A 21,789-nucleotide genomic window follows, 5' to 3' on the forward strand; every position below is an offset into this window, starting at 1 on the left:
TTTCATCTGCCTTCCCCTTAAATGCATCTTGGTGTTCATCTTCGTATTGTTTCATTTAAAGAACCTCCAAAAAGTTTTCACTTTTCGGCCAGGTAATGCTGAATTTGTGAGACACATAAAAATTCTCACGGTTTTCAAATCCTTGAGGCGATAAGGATGGAGCCTTGAATATTTTCCCATGCACACTGTGCTTGGCTCTAATCCATGTTCTCCTTCCCAGCCCCTATAACAGTAATGTTTTCCCTCCTCCATTTAGCAGATTGCCACCCTACCTCGGTTGAACTGATCTTCGACGCGAAGCCTTCCGTGACGTGTCAGCCACTCAGGTAAAGGAAAAAAATGCCATTCTATTAGCCATTTTAATCAAATCATATTGTCAGAATTTGTTTCTGAAAGGGTGATGACTGTTTAGATTTTCTTTCAGTCATAATTCGGTGTACAAATTCAAGGTCCATCAACAGAACCGAGGTGAGCTTGAAATAGTGTGTCGGCAAGATTCATCTAGACTGCTTAGGGATTACCTAGAGATTAGATGTTAAGTCATATTTAGTTTCATTTTCAGATGCATTAATTATGATTTTGGAACATTTTGTTTAAATAATATTTTCCTCACAGAAACTATGTGCACTTTTGACTTTTTTGGTGGATGTGGAATATTTAACAAAGACTAGTGCTCAACCTGAGGAGGGATCTTGAGAGTTGTGAGCCATTGGATTGCGTACATCCATCAGGAAATTTTTGTAATTTTTTCTAGTATCCAGAGCCTAATGGAAATGTTTTCTCTGCAATGGTAGCCTGTTTTGCTTTTGGGTAACCGATGGTGAGGAGTTAGAATGGAGTGTTCTCCAGGAATGTGCCATTTCCTTTGCAGCGGTCCTGTGGGAGGATGTGAACAGTTCTGGGTGGTGGTGGGTAGATGTTTGGAGGTCATCCCTCGCATATAACTTTGTAAAGTGCTGGCTTAGAGCTCCAGTAGGGTTGCCAACCCTCCAGAGTTGTACTGGAGTCTCTCAGAAGTTAAAGACTAACCTCTGGACACTGCTGCTGAGAATACCCCAGGATAGAGGGCATAGAAGCTGTTGAAATAAAACTGATCTTTTTTTTTAAACCTTTTTTTGTGCATTATTGTTTATCACTTATAAGGAAAATTGGTGATGAGGTAAAGAGGCAGTTTGACCAGGTGGGACATGCTGGTGATAGGAGGTCATATAATGGGACCTGCAGTAACATGTATGAGATGGCAACCTGAAGCACCAGGGCAAAACCCTTCCCATCAGCAATATGCAAGGAAATAGAGAGAGAATGGAGGGGGTGGAGGTGACTGAGGGAGTGCAGGATGGTGTGGGAGTTGGGGCGAGGTGGGGTGGGTGCTTGCGGTATGGGAAGTTGGGGTATGCCTGAGGGTGTGATTGGGAGTGGCAGTGTGAAATGTGGGGGGGGGGGGGGGGGGGGGGGGGGGGTGAGGTTTGGGGTGAGTGGGAAGTAACTTTCAATTCTTTGTTTAGTTGTTCATGTCAGTAACTGACTTTGGTGCACGGCCTGGCCGTTACTATCAGAATAAGCAGTACAAGTGGCTCAGCTCCTATAAGGCCAGAAGCAGATACAGCAGAGCTACAAATTGCGTCAATGCTTTTTTTTAAACTGGTGATGCAGTGGAAATGTCAAGTCCCTGTTGTTTTACACAATCCTATGCTGACTATAGTAAAGCTGCCAATCTATCTCTCAACCAGGAGAATTTCAAGGTCTGATGCTGAGTTCAATTTCTCACTGAGTTAAACTTGGCATGCATTAGGATGTGCAGTGATAGTATCTGTATAACCTTGCACAGCTCTCCAAGAACACTGCGTTCCTCCAATTCTGGTCTCGTGGGCATCCTCGATTTCCTTCACCCCATCATTGGCTACTTTAGCCCTAACCTCTGGAACTCCCTCTTTAAACCCCTCTACCTCTTTCCTGCCCCTTTAAAACCTTTGGTAAAACATAACTCTTTGCTCAAACGTTTAGTCATCCATTCTCAGATCTCCTCCTGTGGCCTAATGCCAATTTTTTTTGGATAATATTTCCTTGAAATGTCTTTGGTATATTTTACTACATTAAAGATCCATATAAATGCAGGTTGTTGTTGTTGCGGTCTGAACACAAGTGGAGCATTCTATTCAATCTTCATTGAATTCATAAATTGACAAGCTTTATCAAATTAAACGAGTCCCAATTTAACACATTTCAGCCCTTGTACATAATACAAATAAAATAAACCCATTCATTTGGAAATTTTAGTTTCTAATGGTTTGCCTGTAGAGTGACAGCAGGTTAAAAATAATCCATTGTTTGTGACTGCTCTGTGGCCTTCTGAAGATACATACTGCATTGGTTGTAAAGCACTTGGGCCTTCCTGAGGTTATTAGTTAGTTAGTTATCCTCCTTGTCATGGGAAGGCAATAAGGCTGCAACAATGTTCCTCCATTGCGCCTTCTCTTGTACTTCACTGCCTGCTGTGACCTTGTAGCGATGAGGCCTGTGAGCCCTGGAGATCCTGGGAGCTATACTGGTAGGGTTTAGGCCCCTGGCAGGTTTGACCATGCTGGGGCAGGTTTCAGATGAGGGGCAAGACTGACACAGCAACATGTTCTCCAAGTTGGGGGATGAACTTGGGGCCAAGAACTCCACCTTGTAAAACAGCATTATGTTACAGAAACTGCGGCAAATTCCTGAGGTAATACAAAGTGCTATATATATGCAAATCCTTTTATCTAATCAGACTAGATAAATGCCAGCTTGTTTAAATCAAGCATCATCCATCCCTACTCTGTCTGGGCGGATTCCCGATCCAGTCCTGTTGACTATCATTACTGTTTTGTATCAGAATAACACCATTGGCTGGTGTAATGACACATGTTGCGCAATGACGTAATCAGAGCATTTTGTGGGCTTTTGAGGAGTTCACCATTGTACCCTGTTTGAGCAGCATCTTGTAAATAAACCCCTTGCACTATGTTATACAATCTCAACATCTACCACCTCTGATTCTTTCTGTTTGCTGCTACAACAAAGAACATAACAATTACTCACATCTATTTAATAATTTTGGTGCAATACGTTTTCTGATTAAGACCAATCATGGCCCCATTATCCTATTTGACTGAACATGAGCTAATGAGAGGGCAGTTAGAATTATCAAAAAAAATCTTGGGGCCCTTTTGCCTTACTGCACTTTCAGGAAGGTTTGAAGACCATTGTTTTGATCCTTGGGTTAAGTTCAGCGTTGCAGCTATTTTGTGCTGTACTATTTATTGCCTTGTTCAGAGTGACCACAATGTTGCTGTCAAAACGCTGTTGAAAGGCCAGCACAGGCCAAATGCTGCTAACCTTAATGAGGAGTGTTTGATGGTGAAGAGGAAAGAGATACTGGATTTCCCTGTCAATCAGCCACTCTGTCAGTCAAAACAAACATAGAGAAGGACCATCTAAGGAGCAGCGATCGGGTGACACCGATCCGCGGGCACGCGAGATTTTAGGGGGACCTACTTCGTTCATCATGGACCACGGTGTGAGTCCGCCATGTCGCACAGGGCGCCTGCCACCTTGCGCATGCGCGGACACCCGATCGGAAGTGCAGGGCCCCGTATCTGCAGCCAGAGCTGCGAGGAGCACTCCGGGGCCCTGCTAGCCCCTTGCAGGTGGGAGAATCACTCTGGAGTTTCTTAAGGAATTTCTTAAGGAAAGTCCAGAGTGAAACGACCGTGCTTTGACACTGGAGTGGGGACATAGCCCCATTATTGGAGAATCCCGCCCAGGGCTTGATTACGAGTAGTCAGCAAGGCTTTGTGCATGGGAGATCAGTGCTGGATCTATTGCTGTTTGTTATCAATATCAATGAGTTGGATGAGCATGTACAAGGCAGTAACTTGTGGACCGAGAAATGGCAAATGGAGTTCAATACACATAAGTGTGGGGTGTTGCACTTTGGAAAGTCAAATCAAGGTTGGACTTTCACAGTGAATGGTAAGACCTTAGGGAGTATCGTGGAACAGAGAGACATGGGAGTTCAGGTGCACGGTTCTCTAAAGGCGGAGTCACAGGTAAATAAGGTAGTGAAGAAGGTGTTTGTCATGCTGGCCTTCATCAGTCAGGGCATTGAGTATAGAAGTTGGAAAGTTATGCTGCAGTTGTACAGGACATTGGCAAGGCCACACCTGGAGTATTGTGTTCAGTTTTGGTTGCCTTGCTGTCGGAAAAATGTTATTAAACTGGAGATAGTGCAGAAGAGATTTACAGGGATGTTGCCAGGACTCAAGGGACTGAATTATAGGGAGAGATTGGATAGGCTAAGGTTTTTTTCTTTGGAGTGTAGGAGACTGAGGGGTGATCTTACTGAGGTGTATTAAATCAGGAGAGGCATGGATAGGGTGAATGCACTCAGTCTTTTTCCCAGGGTTGGGGAATCAAGAACCAGAGGGCATTGGTTTAAGTTAAGAGGGGAAAGAATTAATGGGAACCTGAGGAGCAACTTTTTTTACACAGAGGGTGGTACGCATGTAGAATGAGTTACCGGAGGAAGTGGTTGAGGCAGGGACATTGACAACATTTAAAAGGCATTTGGACAGATACATGGATAGGAAAGGTTTAGAAGAATATGGACCAAATGCAGGCAAATGGGGTCAGTTTAGTTGGTATTTTTGGTTTGCATGGACCAGTTTGGGCCGAAGGGCCTGTCTCCGTGCTGTAGATTCTATGAACCTGAAGGGATTTGACAGGGTGGATACTGGGAGAATTTTCCACTTGTGGGAGGGAATCGAACAAGTGGACACAGTTTAAGAATTAGACGCCTATCATTTAACATGGAGATGAGGAGATTTTTTTTCTCTCAGAGCGTTGTTGGAATGTGGAATTCTCTTCTGCAGAAAGCAGTGGATGTTGGGTCAGTTAATTTTTTCAAGACAGAGAAGGACAGACTTTTGAGAGATGGAGCGGCTGCCACCTTGCGGATGCTGAGTCTGGAGAAGGGTGTGTAGATAGCCTGGGTCACATTGAGATCCAAAAAGATGAGTTGTTGGGTGTCTTGAAAAATATTAAGGTAGATAAGTCCCCAGGGCCTGATGGGATCTACCCCAGAATACTGAAGGAGGCGAGAGGGGAAATTGCTGAGGCCTTGACAGAAATCTTTGGATCCCCACTGTCTTCAGGTAATGTCCCGGAGGACTGGAGAATAGCCAATGTTGTTCCTTTGTTTAAGAAAGGTAGCAAGGATAATCCAGGGAACTACAGGCCTTACGTCAGTGGTAGGGAAATTACTGGAGAGAATTCTTTTGAGACAGGATCTACTCCCATTTGGAAGCAAATGGACGTATTAGCGAGAAGTAGCACGGTTTTGTGACGGGGAGGTTGTGTCTCACTAACTTGATAGAGTTTTTTGAAGAGGTCACAAAGATGATTGATGCAGGTAGGGCAGTGGATGATCTCTCATGGCAGACTGGTACAAAAGGTGAAGTCACGTGGGATCAGGGGTGAGCTGGCAAGATGGATACAGAACTGGCTAGGTCATAGGAGACAGAGAGCAGCAATGAAAGGGTGTTTTTCTGATTGGAGGGCTGTGACTAGTGATGTTCCACAGAAATCAGTGCTGGGACCTTTGCTGTTCGTAGTATATATAAATGATTTGGAGGAAAATGTAACTGGTCTGATTAGTAAGTTTGCAGACGTCACAAAGGTAGGTGGAATTGTGAATAGCGATGAGAACTGTCAGAGGATACAACAGGATTTAGATCGTTTGGAGACTTGGACAGAGAGATGGCAGATGGAGTTTAAATGCGGACAAATTGAGGTAATGCATTTTGGAAGGTCTAATGCAGGTAGGGAATATACAGTGAATGTTAGAACCCTCAAGAGTATTGACAGTCAGAGAGATCTTGGTGTACAGGTCCACAGGTCACTAAAAGGGGCAACACAGGTGGAGAAGGTAGTCAATAAGGCATACGGCATGCTTGCCTTCATTGGCTGAGGCATTGAGTATAAGAATTGGCAAGTCATGTTGCAGCTGTATAGAACCTTAGTTCGGCCACACTTGGAGTATAGTGTTCAATTCTGGTCGCCACACTATCAGAAGGATGTGGAGGCTTTAGAGAGGGTGCAGAAGAGATTTACCAGGATGTTGCCTGGTATAGAGGGCATTAGCTGTGAGGCGAGGTTGAATAAAATTGCTTTGTTTTCACTGGAACAACGGAGGTTGAGGGACGACCTGACAGAGGTCTACAAAATTATGAGGGGCATAGACAGAGTGGATAGTCAGAGGCTTTTTCCCCGGGTAGTGGGGCCAATTACTAGGGGGCATAGGTTTAAGGTGTGAGGGGCAAGGTTTAGAGGAGATGTACGAGGCAAGTTTTTACACAAGGGTAGTGGGTGCCTGGAACTCGCTGCCGAGTGGTGGTGGAAGCAGGGACGATAGTAACATTTAAGGGGCATCTTGACAAATACATGAATAGAATGGGAATAGAGGGATACGGACCCAGGAAGTGCAGGAGATTGTAGTTTAGATGGGCAGCATGGTCGGCACAGGCTTGGAGGGCCGAAGGGCCTCTTCCTGTGCTGTACTTTTCTTTATTCTTTGTTCTAACAGAGTCAAAGGTTACTTGGGGGCAGATGGCAAAGTGGAGTTGAGGCACAACCAGATCAGCTATGATCTTATTGAACGGCTGAGCAGGCTTGAAGGGCTGAATGGCCTACTCCTGCTCCTGCGACCTTTGTTCCTATGTTTTCTCCCTCTCTGTCTCTCAATCGCCCTCCAGACCTTTAACCCTCTGCAATAATGTTCCTTTGTGCACCCTATTCAATTGCTTCACCACTGGGGGCCCAACCTTCAGCTGTTGAGGCCCTGAGCTCAGGAATTCCCTCCTTAAACATTCCTAACTTTCTGCTTCTTCAAGACAATCCTTGAAACCCATCTCTTTGACCAATTGCTTTTGGTCACCTGTACCTGTAATTGCTGTGCATAGTACAGCGCAGCCTAGTGCTTAGGTGGCTTGATATCATATTTTGTTTGATAAAGTGGAAAAAATACTTTGCATTTATGCAGTGTTGTTTAATTCTACAGCATGTCTCTAAGCACATCGCTGCTTCTGGCTGGCAATCCTGTGGGGAAATACATCAGGAGACAAGCCCGATATTTTCCACTGCCATACTATTTTCCTACATCTGATGTCCCACAGAGTGGCCCAGGTAGTGATCCCACCATTGCTGCCTCCCCCCCCCCCCCCCCCGCTCCCCGACCCCAGCAGCTATGGCCGCCCTGTGGCAATGGCATTGTCGAAGCACCATGTCCCTCTCCCATAATGTGAAGGACCGCTTTCCTGGCAGCCCCCAACCAAACTTGCCTCTTTGAGGGAGCCAAAGCACTGAGTTGCTATTTCCCTGGTGTTGCAGTCCCTGCAATGACCACCACTAACGATGGCGCTGCTGAGCTGCCAGCTTTCAGACTGGGTTGACACCACTTGGGGTGGGCTCCCATACTTACTTTGGCAGCGACCCTGGTGGTGGTCTCTTAATTGGACACCGCCGGCAATATGCTAACCAGGGTCCTGCCAGAGACCAAAATGGAGTTGGCTGCCACCTTTCAGGCGTGCTGGCAGGACTTCACCTTCAATGAGGAAATTCAGCTCAGAGTCACGAGTAGGTTAATGTGGCAGCCAAGATATGCACAGCAAGGAGCCACAAATAACAAGACAAATAAATGACCAGTTAATCTATTCTTCAGTAACATTCTGTTGAGCAATGAATGTTAACAAGAGAGAGATCCATGCTCCTCTTGGAATCATGTCCAGGCAGGACCTTTGACATTTCATCCAAAAGAGTGCACAGAATGGAGGGAATGCTGCATTGTTGGAGATGTTTTCTTATGGATGAAATATTAAATCAAGGCTGGGGTCTATTCAGGTGGATGCAAAAGATCCCATGGGACTTCTTGAGGAAAAAGAATGCTTCTTTCTTTTTGTCTTGGCTAATACCTCAAACAACACAACCAAATCAAATGAGCTGCCCATTTATTTATCTCCTGACTGTGGGATCTTTCTAGAAGAATAGAAAGGCATCCACGTATAAAGCCACTTTCACAACTTCAGTGACCCAAAATGTTTGAAGCAATGTCACCAGTGTACTGTAGGAAATGAGGCAGATAAATTGTGTAAAACAAGGAGCTTGTGAGAGCCACAAACAGTAATGTGATAATAACCAGCCAATCTGTTTTACACATGATGATCGCTGAATATATAATGGCCGGGACACGGGGAGAATCTGCCTGCCCAAGAGGGAACAAGGTATCTTGGTTCAATGCTTCATCTGAAAGACGGCACTGTGACAGTGACTTTCTCCTTCCATGCTACACCAGGTAGATTGTGTGGCAGCTACTTGAGAATTTTAAAAAGAAATTCACTCATGGGATGAGGGCGTTGTTGACTGGCCCAGCATTTATATCCCTAATCGCCTTGGAATGAACGGAAGTTCATAGTCAACCACGTTATTGGATCTGGAATCACATTTAAGCCAGATTAGGTAAGGACGGCAGATTTCCTTCTGGAAAGGGCATTGGTGAACCAGATGGGGTTTTTTGCAACAATGGTTTCATGGTCGTTACTGCACTTTTTAATTTCAGATTTTTTTATTGAGTTCTAATGTCACCACCTGCCATGGTGGGATTCAAACCCAGATCCCCAGAGAATTACCCTGGGTCTCTGGATTGCTGGCTCATTGACAATACTACTATGTCACCGCATAGTGCTTTGGTGCATCCTGATGATGTAACCCGTAAACGCTAGCTCCTTTTCTCTTAACTCAGGTGGTGTTATGAACTGTGGTTGTCATCCCCAATACGCATGTTGGACCAGAGATCACCAGTGATCATCTCACTCTAGTCATGCACCTAATTCAACTCAATTATAACAATTCAGTCTGCCATTCCTCTCAACTAATTTTCCTGATAATGTCCTTCCGTGCCTTCATTTAAAACAATCAATGTCAGCATATGGGCATTGCTGGAAAAGCTGGCATCTATTGTCTGTTTCCATTGATACAATGAAACTTCCACTTCAGAGGACAAGTCACTCTTGTCTCTGATCCAGGAAGTTTTGAGTTCAAGTCCCACCCCAGAGCTTGAGCACAAAAATAAAGTCCGACACTGCTGCACAGAACTGGGAGTGCTGCACTGTTCAAAGTGCTGTGAAAATTGTCTCTTTATCAAGTGGACATAAAACATTCCATGGCACTGGTTTGAAGAAGAGCAGGAGAATTATCCCTGGTGTCCTGGCCAATATTTATCCCTCAATCAACACCATAAAGCAGATGATCTGGTTATTAATACATTGATAGAAGCTTATTGTGTAGGAATTGGCTGCAGTGTTTCCAACAACTACACTCCAAAGACACTTCATTGGCTGGAGTTCATAAAAAAGTGCATTTAAATAAATCTTCGGGTCTTAAGTAGAATGCGCATCACGCAATCTTCCAGATAACAACAACAGCATTATATTCATACCTGTAACGAAGCAAACTATCCCAAGACACTTTGCTAGAGTGTTATAAAACAAAAATTGTTACACCAGTGAGTACACTTTGAAGAGCACTTCATTGGCTGCAAGCACTATGGGCCTTCCTGAGGTGGCAAAAGCAACTTTCAGTGGGTAGCTAGGAATTCTCCAGCCGTTGGGATTTCCTGTTCCCGCCGGCAGCGCATCCCCACCCGTGGGTTTTCCAGCGATGTGGGATGGCTTCAATGGGAAATCCTATTGACAAGCAGTGAGTGTAGAGTAACCCGCCGCCAGCGAACGGCGTGCCATCGAGTAACACATGGTTGGGGGACCGGAGCATGCAGCCCTTAATCCCGTTAGCAGGAATAGATTACAATCCACAAACCCCGAGAGCAACAGCAAAAGTCTCACCAGAACATAAGAAATAGGAGCTGGAGAAGTCAAACGTTCTTCTGAACTTGCTCTGCCATTCAACAAGATCCTGGGTGATCTTAGACCTTAACTCCACTTAGCCACCTGAGTCTGACGTCTCGAGATTCCTTCGTGCCCAAAACTCTGACTTGAATGAGCTCATTGGCTGAACATTAACAGCCCTCTGGGTAGAGAATTTCCTCAGCTTAGTCTGAAAATGAGATCTCCTCGCATTCTTCTAAACTCCAGAAAGGCCTAGTGAACACCATTTTGTGTTAAGTTGCCACTTTGAGTCAGTAAACGTGGGCAGGCTGAGTTTATTATTTTTGATTTTGAAGAGTAAATAAATAAGTGGTTTGTGTTCTTCAAAATTAATTCAGCCTGTTGGATGGATAGGTTGACCTGTTTGACCAAGCCTGGGAGGAAATGCCTTCTAAAATATCTTCATCATAACGTACAACCAAACGTTCAGTGCTTGTTTGTTTCTCAATCTCCCAAGTTCCATATTAGCCACAATCCAGCTGATGTACTTTGCAAACTTTTGCGATGATTTGTGTTTTTACTGGTCACCACACTTTAGGAAGAATGTGAGAGCCCTTTTTTTGTTATTATTCTCTTGCAGAATGTGGGTGCGTCTGGTTAGACCAGTATTTACTGCCCATCCCTAATTGCCCTTAAGAAGGTGGTGGTTAGCTGCCTTCTTGAACCGCTGCACACCATGAGGTGTAAGTGCACCCAGTGCTGTTAGGGAGGGAGTTCCAGGATCTTGACCCAGCAACGGTGAAAGAACAGCAATAAAGTTCCAGGTCAGGATGGTGTGTGTCCTGGAGGGGAACTTGCCGGTGGTGGTGTTCCCATGGGTGGCACAGTAGCACAGAGGTTAGCACTGTTGCTTCACAGTGCCAGGGTTCCAGGTTTGATTCCCGGCTTGGGTCACTGTCTGTGCGGAGTCTGCATGTTCTCCCTGTGTCGGCGTGGGTTTCCTCCGGGTGCTCCAGTTTCCTCCCACAAATCCCGAAAGATGCTAGGTAATTTTGACATCCTGAATTCTCCCTCTGTGTACCCGAACAGGCACTGGAGTGTGGCAACTGGGAGTTTTTCACGGTAACTTCGTTGCAGAGTTAATGTGAGCCTACTTGTGACAATAAGGATTATTATTATTATGTATCTGCTGCCCTTCTCCTTCTTGGTGGTAATGGTGGTGGGTTTGGCAGGTGCTGTCGGAGGAGCCTTGTTGAGTTGCTGCAGTGCATCTTGTAGCTGGTACACTCTGAGAGAGGTGTGAAAGAGATTTACCAGATTTATTTGAGGAAAAGAGGTTTGTAGCTTCAAGGTTAGGTTGGTTAAGCGAGAGTTGTTTTCCTTGGAGGGAAGGAGATTGAGGGGGATGAAGGGAGAGTTCATAGAAGTGTACGAGGTTATAACAGGTTGAAATATGGTAGGCAAAATAATCATCTCTTCCCATTAATTTATGGTACAAGGACTCGTGGATACAAGTTTAAGGATTTGGGCATGAGATGCCAAGGAGAGGTGAGGAGTATTTTTTTTAATGCAGCGAGTATTAATGATCAGGAACATATTGCATATGAGGGTGGTCAAAGAGAGAAGATTAATGATAGCAAAAGAAAACTGGATGAGCATTTGAGAGAAATAAATTCAGATGGCTAGGGAATAGAATGGGACTGACTATATTACTCTGCAAAGACAAGCATTGACTTGACGGGCGCTATTTTCTGGCACTTTGCCGGTTTCCTGAGCCTTGGGGAGTTTCTCCCCATCCAAGCCACATTTTAGTGGATTCCCTGGACTGGTGAACTTGCCAGAAGGACTGGCTCCTCGCAGATCGGGCACCATTTTGACTGGCTGCCCCAATCTCTGCACCCCATTTTCAGGTCTCCCCCCACTTTCTGGACCCTCCTTTCATTTCACCAATCTTCCCGAGGCATCTGGAAACCCCCATCAGCCTCCCTAATGGGCACATGCCCCCGCCCCCCCGGGCTGACCCCTGGCAGTGCCATCCTGGCACACAGGCACCTTGCCCTGAAAAGTTACTTAAAGCTTTTAATAATCTTTATTATTGTCACAAGTAGGATCACATTAACACTGCAATGAAGTTACTGTGAAAATCTCCTCGTCGCCACATTCCGGCTCCTGTTCGGATACAGAGAGAGCATTCAGAATGACCAATTCACCTAACAAGCACGTCTTTCGGGACTTGTGGGAGTAAACTGGAGCACCCAGAGGAAACCTAGGCAGACACAGGGAAAACGTACAGACGCCATACAAACAGTGACCCGAGCCGGAATCGAATCTGAGACCCAGGCGCTTTTAAGCAACAGTGCTAATCACTGTGCTACATGCTGCTCAGCACAGCACCCCATACCGAACCTTGCTCCGAAAGAGGGACGCCTTGGCCTTGTTAAACCCCACCCATCGTACAGCCAGGTCAGTCCCAATGTCCTGGTAAATCGATCCGATTCCCCTTCCAGGTACAGTCTCGTGTTGCCTTGGCCCACTTTAGAATCTTTTCCTTGGCATGGAATTTTATTTTTAGAAAATATTTTCCTCAAGGCATTTTCACATATACACACAAAAAATCAGAAGAACAGAACAACTCAATAAACAACCACACCACGCCTTCCCCCTGACATCAACCCCTCGACGTCATCTCGCCTTCCCCATTTTAACCCCCACTCCCCCCACCAATCCCCCTCACCAATCCCCCACCCACCTTGCTGACCCCTCAATCCTCCTTAAAGAAATCAATAAACGGCTTCCACATTCAAGTGAACTCCTCTGCCAAACCCCTCAAACGAACATGACCTTCTCCAGGCCCAGCAATTCGGCCAGGTTGCTTACCACACCCCCGCTTTTGGCGGCTCCGAGTCCCTCCACCTAAGCAAAGTACGTCCCCGGGCTATAAGGGAGGCAAAGGCCAAAACATCGGCCTCTCTCACCCCTGGACTTCCGGGTCTTCCGACACCCCAAATATCGCCACCTCCGGACACGGAATCACCCACACACTCAACACCTCGGACATCACATCCGGGAACCCCTGCCAGATCCCCCTCAGTCTCAGACACGCCCAGAACATGTGGACATGATTCGTGGGCCCCTCCCGTGCACCGCCACGCTTATCCTCTACCCTCTCAAAGAACCTACACATCCTTGCCACTATCATATGAGCTCTATGCACCACTTTGAACTGTATGAGGCTTAACCTCGCACATGGCGAGGATGCGTTCACCCTCCGCTCACATATCGGCCCCCACCTCCGCCCCAGCCCCTCCTCCTTTTGGTGGCTCTGAGTCCCTCCACCTAAGCAAGGTCCGTCCCAGGGCTATCGAAGAGAAGCTGACGAGGCTCTTCAATGAAAATCTGTTCAAGTCAAAAAGCAAGATTGAGAGTGACCTCTCTGGTCTCTTCAACCCGCATAAAATTCCATATCCTGTGACTGCTGAAGACAATCTGGCACGACAGTTTGAAAACCAGCTGTCCCGATCAGCAAAATAACTTAACAGGTGTTTGTGGATTGGGTCTGACTGCTGTACAAGGTGCCGGCCGAGAGCGTGAAGACCAACCGAGTGAGTTTGGGGTACTTCGGGCAGCATTGTGGGACAAGGCAGGGATGTTCGCTCTCCCCGTTGCTCTTCGCCTAGGCAATAGAGAAGCTGACAATGGCTCTTAGTGCATCGAGGGACTGGAGACTCACTCGGTTGGTATTCACGCTTTCGGCCGGCGCCTTGTACAGCAGTCGGACCCAATCCACAAACCCCTGCTCGAACTGGAATCTCTCCAGCACCTTCAACAAATACTCCACCCACCCGATCGCCACCACTACCTCACCTCCTGCTCCTCCGACAACAGCCTCCCTTTCCAGACCCATATCACTATTGAACACGGATGTGAAAGTATTGGCTAAGTTGTTGGCGGGGAGGATGGAGGATTGTGTCCCGGGGGTGGTTGCAGAAGATCAAACAGGCTACGTCAAGGGCAGGCAGCTCGCGAGTAATATAAGATGGCTGTTGAATGTGGTGATGAATCCGTCGAGAGCTCTGGTACCGGAGGTGGTGGTGTCCATGGACGCGGAGAAAGCATTTGACCGGGTTGAGTGGCGGTACTTGTTCGAAGTTTTGGGAAGGTTTGGGTTTGGGCTGAGATTTGTGGCACGGGTGCGGTTGATGTATGTGACGCCAAGAGCGAGGATGAGGATGAATGATATGAGCTCACAAAGCTTTGGCTTACACAGGGGAACGAGGCAGGGGTGCCCGCTGTTGCCGCTGCTGTTTGCGCTGGCCATAGAGCCTTTGGCGATGGCTCTCAGGGGGTTGGCAGAGTGGTCGGGGATAATGAGGGGACAGAGGGAGCATCGGGTGTGACTCTATGCTGATGACATCTTGCTGTATGTTTTGGATCCATTGGAGAGTATGGGAAGGATTATGGGCCTGTTGGGGAGGTTTGGAGGGTTCTCGGGAAACAAGCTGAATGTAGGGAAAAGCGAGGTATTCCCGGTGAATGAGCTGGCACAGCGGGCTAATTTAGGGGGGATGCCATTTACGGTAGCGAGGGATAGGTTTAGGTACTTGGGGATTCAGGTAGCAAATTCTCCCTCTGTGTACCCGAACAGGCACCGGAATGTGGCGACTAGGGGCTTTTTCACAGTAACTTCATTCCAGTGTTAATGTAAGCCTACTTGTGACAATAAAGATTATTATAAATAAAAAGCCACGTCCGCCTTCAGACTCCTCAAATGCTTGAACAAACGCAACCGTTTAACCGGCCCATTCAGTCCCCTCAGATTCCACAGCCTGATCGTGGAGCTCCCCGCCCCGTTCTGCTGCCGATCAGCCATATCACTTTTACAGCCAGCCCCCCCACCAGCGCCATGTCACCCTCCAGGCCCACCTCCGGATGTGCCCATCGCCATCAATCCCTTCCCAAGTGCACCACACCAACCACACCCATGTCAGCACACCTCCCCGCCCCTTCGCCGTCAAACAAAAAACCAACTCCATCCCCCCCCCGTGCCTTTCTCCTGACAACCCCCCACTTCACTCCCATTAATTAGCAGCCCAGCTAGCATGGTGGCCCCACCCAAGACCTCCAACCACCCCTGCTCCCTCCAGTTACCCGGCCCCCGCCCCCACCATCCCAACTGTCGACCCCTAAAGAGTAACAAAAGGCGCACTTACCATCACTGCTCCCCCGCAAAGACTTGCCCTGGAAAACCTACGATCAGACACTTCAAAAAGCACACAAAACACCTCCAAAGTTCAATGTCCTCACACTCCTCCCAGTCCATTGTCCCTCATAAATATCACTGCCTCTTCTGGCATGTCAAAACAAAGCTCTCGTTTCTGGAAAGTCACCCACAGGTGGAACGGGTATAATACCCCAAACTTCACCCCCTTTTCAAAGAGGGCTGCATTTTTTTTTAAAATTTAGAGTACCCAATTATTTGTTTCCAATTTAGCGTGGCCAATCCACCTATCCTGCACATCTTTGGGTTCTGGGAGTGAGAACCATGCAGACACGGGGAGAATGTGCAATCTCCACATGGACAGGGACCCGGGGCCGGGATCAAACCCGGGTCCTCAGCGCCGTAGGCAGCAGTGCTAACCACTGCGCCACCGTGCTGCTCCTCCAGAGGGCGGCCTTAATCCGATTGAACCTGGCCCTCCTCATCGCCAGCTCTGCACCCGGGTCCTGGCATACCCGCTGCTCACTCCCTTCCCAAGTATACTTTGCGGTCTGCTTTGCCAATCGATGGATTTTCTCCTTGTCCAGAAAATGGTACAACCACCATCGCCCTCGGCGACTTGCCCGCCTGCGGCCTCCTCCTCAGCACCCTTTGCGCTCGGTCCACCTCCAGAGGCCGGTCGAAGGCCCCTCCCCCATCAATTTCTCCAGCATCCTTGCCACATACAGAGCGGCCTCCTCACCTTCAACGCCTTCAGGCATCCCGACATTCCTTAAATTTTGCCTCCTGGAGCAATTCCCCAGATCCTCCACCTTCTCCCACAGACTCTTCTGACTCTTCCACATCACCCCCACCTCAGCCACCAATAAGGTCAACTGCTCCTCGTACTCCCCACAGCCTTCTCCCCGATCTGGATCACCCAGCCCTGCAACTCCAGCCTCTGCTCAACCCGCTCGATCCCACATCTCAGCGATTCCACCACCTTGACCAGGTCTTCCAGGGCCTCTTGCCTCTGTTGCAGGAACTTATTGTTCAGAAACTTTACCAACTTCTCCTTCGATCACTAGGTGGGCAGCGCCCCCCCCCCCCCCCCCCCCCCCCTCCCCCCTCTGTCCTCCACCATCTTTACCTGTGGCGCACCACAAAGACCTTCCTGCTCCTGCTGCTCTTTCTTTCTTGCACCACGCCTTGTAAACAGATCCATCCACAAGCCACACCAGAGGAGCATTAGCTTCCCCGGGCATTCCTATCTTTTGTCCTCAAATACAATGACCTTCGGGCAGGAAAGGACCCAAAAAATCCGCCTTGAGCAGGAATGTGTGTCCACTCAGTCCATGGCCACCACTGGAAGCCCTTGTCTTGGAATTAATGCTTACGCACAATCACTGCCCGAGGAGGCTCCCCAGCCCTCGGCCTCTATCTCAAGGACCGATGGGCACGATCCACTTCTGGGGCCTTATCGAAGATCCTCTCCTCCACCAACTTCTCAAACATCCTCGCAATGTAGCCTGTGGCACTCATTCCCTCTACTCCTTCCAGCAAACCCATGATTCGCAAGTTCTGCTGCCTGGATCGATTCTCCTGATCTTCCACCCTCGCCGCAGCACCTTGTAGGCCTTTCCCAGCATCGCCTGCTCCACCCCCAATGGAACGATCAGGTTACTCTGGTTGGACACCACCCGTTCCACCTCCTGGATCATCGCACCTTGCGCTTCTAACTGCTTATCCACATGGTCCAAAGTCTCACGAAGAGGGGCCACTTCTCCTCAATCTCAATCAATCACTCTCCCTGCGTCTCCTTTCGCTGCTGCCAAAATTCCCCCTTAATGAAGTTCATCAACTGCTCCACAGGCAGTGTTGCAGATGACGACGACCCTTTGCCCTCTGCCATTTTCTCCAATGGTGCCGCACCACAAGCATCCTCCAACTCCTGAGCTCGGGCTCTCACTGACCTTTGCCGGGTCTGGCATCCTACCAACATTCCACTCTGGTGGAGAAACCACCAACCTCCTATCACTTCACACTTTATCCACAAAGGCCACCCATTAAAACTAACACCTCCAAGTAGGAGCCACCCTGTGTGTGACCAATCAGACTATGACCGCCACCGGAAGTCTCGGCACCTGGGCACCTTTACATTGCTAACTTGGCACCATGGCAGTGCCCAGATGGCAATTCCAGGATGCCAGGCTTGCAGTGCCAAGTTGCCCGGGTGCCGACAAAATCCCAGGGTACTACCATGTCCTGTCCCCGACCACATGGAAGTCTCTAATGGCCTGCAGAGCCGCTGAGATGCCACCATGTCTGGGCCATTCATCTCGCTTCATGCTTGAGTGGCTTTGAAGTAGTCAGCTGTGAAACTGAAGAAAAACACTTAAATCACTTTAATGTGGTCCAGGAGCTGCCAATCATAGCTTGATGCTTACAAACAGTGCCCTTAGTTTCACAACTTACAACTTCAAAGCCACTCAAGGTGAAGGGAGATGAATGAAACAATGCAGACAGCTGGGTGTGTGGAAGCTGCCAGTCACAGCCTGGGGAAAGCAATTTCAGAAAGATAGGAATGAAAGGCTTGCAGATCAAAGATCTGAGGGGATTTAAACCTACCTGAGGATTTTCCTTTTCAGGACTTGACTGCTGCTGCTTCCTGTGCCTGAGCCAGCAGGTGTGTTGTGCAGGTGAGTGTCAAAGCAGTGGGTTTTTCCCACTGTCTCTGTCTGGACTGCTCACTAGTTTCCAGGAAGGGATCTCTCTCCTGGGGGGCTTACAGCAGGGGTCTCTCTTATAGGGGGAGTCTCTGGTGTGAGTCTCAATAATTAGCAGCACGGTAGCATTGTGGATAGCACAATCGTTTCATAGCTCCAGGGTCCCAGGTTCGATTCCGGCTTGGGTCACTGTCTGTGCGGAGTCTGCACATCCTCCCCGTGTGTGTGTGGGTTCCCTCCGGGTGCTCTGGTTCCCTCCCACAGTCCAAAGATGTGCAGGTTAGGTGGATTGGATATGATAAATTGCCCTTAGTGTCCAAAATTGCCCTTAGTGTTGGGTGGGGTTACTGGGGTATGGGAATAGGGTGGAGTTGTTAACCTTGGGTAGGGTGCTCTTTCCAGGAGCCGGTGCAGACTCGATGGGCCGAATGGCCTCCTTCTGCACTGCAAATTCTATAAATTAGGGGCACTCTGGTGGGGATCTCTTTAATTATGGGGTCTCTGGTGGAGAGACAGTGGGAGGGTCTGGTGGTGATGGGGTAGGCAGGACTTGCATTGTACCGTGGGGGGGGTGGTCCTCTGATGGACTTTGGGGAAAACTCCCTGAAGGAGTTGCCACCTTGTCCCACAGCAAGATCAACTGCTCCAGATACACGCTTGTCAGGACCTGCACCAATTCTCACTGACGTGATTCCCGGCCCAGAGGAGCATGGGACCTGGAGAATATGGTGCCCGGCCCATTATTAGGATGGAATTAGGTCATTAAGACCCATTTACAGCCTCCTGCTGACGCAGGGCGTGAACCTCGATCCCGATGCCAGTGGGCAGGAGCATCGGAACGGGATCGGCACCTGTTTTCTGCCCGATGCTGGATTCTCCGCCGCCCACCGCCAATAGCAGAGTTTCCGATGCAGCGGAATGTCCAGCCCAGTATGTTTTGTTTGTCTGTAACAAAGTGTGTCGGGAAAATTGTGACAGATATCTGCTAATCTATTTCCCACTGGGAATACTTAATAGTGACTTTTAAAGGGATTGGGTGGTAACCTAACAGCAATTCTGTATTCCAGACCTCAGATTACCTGTGAGCATCACCACAGGAGGACTGTTAGCTGCATCAAAATTCTTAAAACTACACAAATATGATTTGAATTTTATAGTCACTTCAAATTCAGTCATTTTGGGGTTATTTAAGTTTCCTTACAGCAACTTATTTCTTGATTATTCATGAAGTTTCACCTTCTCAGCTTTGCCCCTCGCCTAAGGTGTGGTGATCCTCAGGTTAAATCACCACCAGTCAGCTCTCCTCATCAAAAGGGAAAGCAGCCTATGGTCATCTGGGACTGTAGCGACTTTACCTAACCTTCACTTCCTGATTAATCACTGGTTATTTGTAGTTTTCATTCAATATGAAATGTGAGCACGGTGGCGCAGTGGGTTAGCACTGCTGCCTCACTGTGCCGAGGTCCCAGGTTCAATCCCGGCTCTGGGTAACTGTCCGTGTGGAGTTTGCACATTCTCCCCGTGTCTGCGTGGGTTTCGTCCCCACAACCCAAAGATGTACAGGGTAGGTGGATTGGCCATGCTAAATTGCCCCTCAATATGAACAAATGAATTGGATACTCTAAATTTATAATGAAAAAAAAAATATGAACGGTGGCTAAACTGACAGTGAAAGCAATACTGCAGTTTGAAGGAACACAAAGGAACCCTGACTGAACAGAGCTCTCTGCAGTCAACTCTGCCCTCTAATGTCAAGTTTGTGAATTACAGTAGACCAATTACATATCCCATGTGGGACAATAGGCAGCAAAACCCCTCCACCCTGGTCCATTGCAATTTATTTTGCTCCATCCCAGGTGGTGTCACATCCCTGAAGACCCTCCTTAAACATTCTTCACCAGGTCTCCTTCCGCCAGGCCCATCTTCGTTTTCCATCTGCTGCTGTCCATTCTACTGCCAATCTTGTGAAATATGTGTCTGACCAGTCTCAGTCTTCTTTCTGTCACCATGTCCCACAGGTGCTTCTGACCAGTTCTCTGCAGCACTTTGTCATCGGTGATGTTGTCTCTCTATGTGGTGCCCAGGATCTCACGTAGCCAATTCTGGTGAAAGATGGCAGAGATTGCAGTTGGTACTACTATGTGCATGTGTAGTCGCAGTTTCATGGCTGTGCTGATGGTATTGGATGTCCAAATTGTGTGAAGCTGCTGCAAGAGTGATGTTGCCTTGCTTATTCTTGAATTGGACATCAATGACTGCATCCTCCTCCTTGGTGATCTTTCTTCCTCGGTGGACTAAGTGGTCAATGTCCTCCATGTTCTGTTGCCTGAGGTTGACGGGAGGGACTTGTTGCTGTCCAGCCATCACCATCTTGGGCCTTCTCACAGCTGATGTGTAGACCAACCTTGCCGCCTGGTTGGTCTCCTGGTGGTCATGTCTTGCAGCGTACACAAACGATTCTTCATCCAGCAAGGTGATGTCGTCTGCGGAATCCAGATCCGTCAACTGATGGCATTGGGCTAAACTTTAAAAGCCTTTAATGCTTTTTAATGCACGTTAATGAGGCCCTGCGATACAGCGGTTGTGTCCCTACCGCTGGGCCAGAACATTTTTCCTTAGTGAGGTGCTCACTAATATCTGTTTTCAGAAGTATATTTGATTGATTGGGCCAGGATATTTGAGAAAGAATGAGCTAGTATTTATACAGTGATTTACATGACCTCCTGAAGTGCTGTACAGCCAATGGAGTACTTTTGAAGTGCAGTCACTGTTATATCCTTACCGACATCATTCAGCAATCAGTTTGTGTCTTGGTCTGGCAACACCTCAGTTTTAAAAATGTCATCCTTGTTTTCAAATCACCTCACGGCTTGCCCATGGCTACCTCTGTGACCTCCTGAGGCCCTATAACCCTTCGAGATATCAGCCCTTCTTCAAATCTGACATTTTGTGCATTGCCCATTTTTTCCACCTATTCACAACATTTTGAGGGAGACTCCAAAGCCAGTTAGGACATAACAAGTGCTTTCCTTGAGAACAGGGTTAGCACTTCAGGGAGTGCTGACCCCATCCAAACTAAACTGGAATGACAATCAACTAGCAAAATTAAAGCAAAGTGGTAAAAGGTATGGCAAATTGAAAGGACCAGAATTTACTGGCGCTCACTGTCGTTTATACGTCCATAGAACACAACTTTGATAAAGGGTGAAGGTGAGGTTAAAAACAAAAGTCAGCAAGTTGCTGTCTAAGGAGATGAACCAATATCATGGGAGTTAATTTCTATAGGTTTTGAGCTCTGGGCTTGTAAATAAACAGAGGATGGTCCACTCAACATGTTATCTATGGTCCACTCAACAAGTTATCTATGGTCCACTGTACACATTATTGATGGTCCACTCAACAAGTTATCTATGGTCCACTGTACACATTATTGATGGTCCACTCTACATGTTATCCATGGTCCACTCTACATGTTATTGATGGTCCACTCTACATGTTATCCATGGTCCACTCTACATGTTACATGTTATTGATGGTACACTCTAATTGTTATCAATGGTCAACTCTACATGTTTTTGATGATCCACTCTACATGTTATCTATGGTCCACTCTATATGTTATTATTAATGGTCCACTCGGCATGGTATCTATGGTTCATTCTACACGTTATTGATGGTCCACTCTACATGTTATCCATGGTCCACATTAATTGTTATCCATGGTCCACTCTACATGTTATTGGCGGTGATTCCTTTGTGTTTCATTTCTTCCTTTCTAATAGCTTTTTACATGTTTAATAGCAACGAGCAAAGCTCATGAGGTCAGAATACAAAATATTGGGTCTGGTTGCTTGAAATTCATGTGGCTATTGTTAGTCCTTTCTGGAGGTGCTCCCTGCAGCTTCTCGGCATTGAATTGGAGCATTATTTCCATGTTGCGCTGACAACACTGGCACGATGG

General features: G+C 47.5%; 1 protein-coding gene across 1 annotated transcript in view; it reads left to right on the plus strand.

Annotated features, from left to right (window-relative positions):
* The first annotated feature begins 267 nt into the window (after nt 1-267).
* Nucleotides 268-21,789, plus strand: part of LOC119971767 — a 210,503-nt gene continuing 188,981 nt past the window's right edge. The window contains exon 1 of the mRNA XM_038807850.1: nt 268-326. The gene's annotated coding sequence lies outside the window, so the exon portion shown is untranslated. The remainder of the gene's footprint in view (nt 327-21,789) is intronic.

This window comes from Scyliorhinus canicula, chromosome 9 (assembly GCF_902713615.1).
Source record: "Scyliorhinus canicula chromosome 9, sScyCan1.1, whole genome shotgun sequence".
Classification (NCBI taxonomy): domain Eukaryota; kingdom Metazoa; phylum Chordata; class Chondrichthyes; order Carcharhiniformes; family Scyliorhinidae; genus Scyliorhinus; species Scyliorhinus canicula.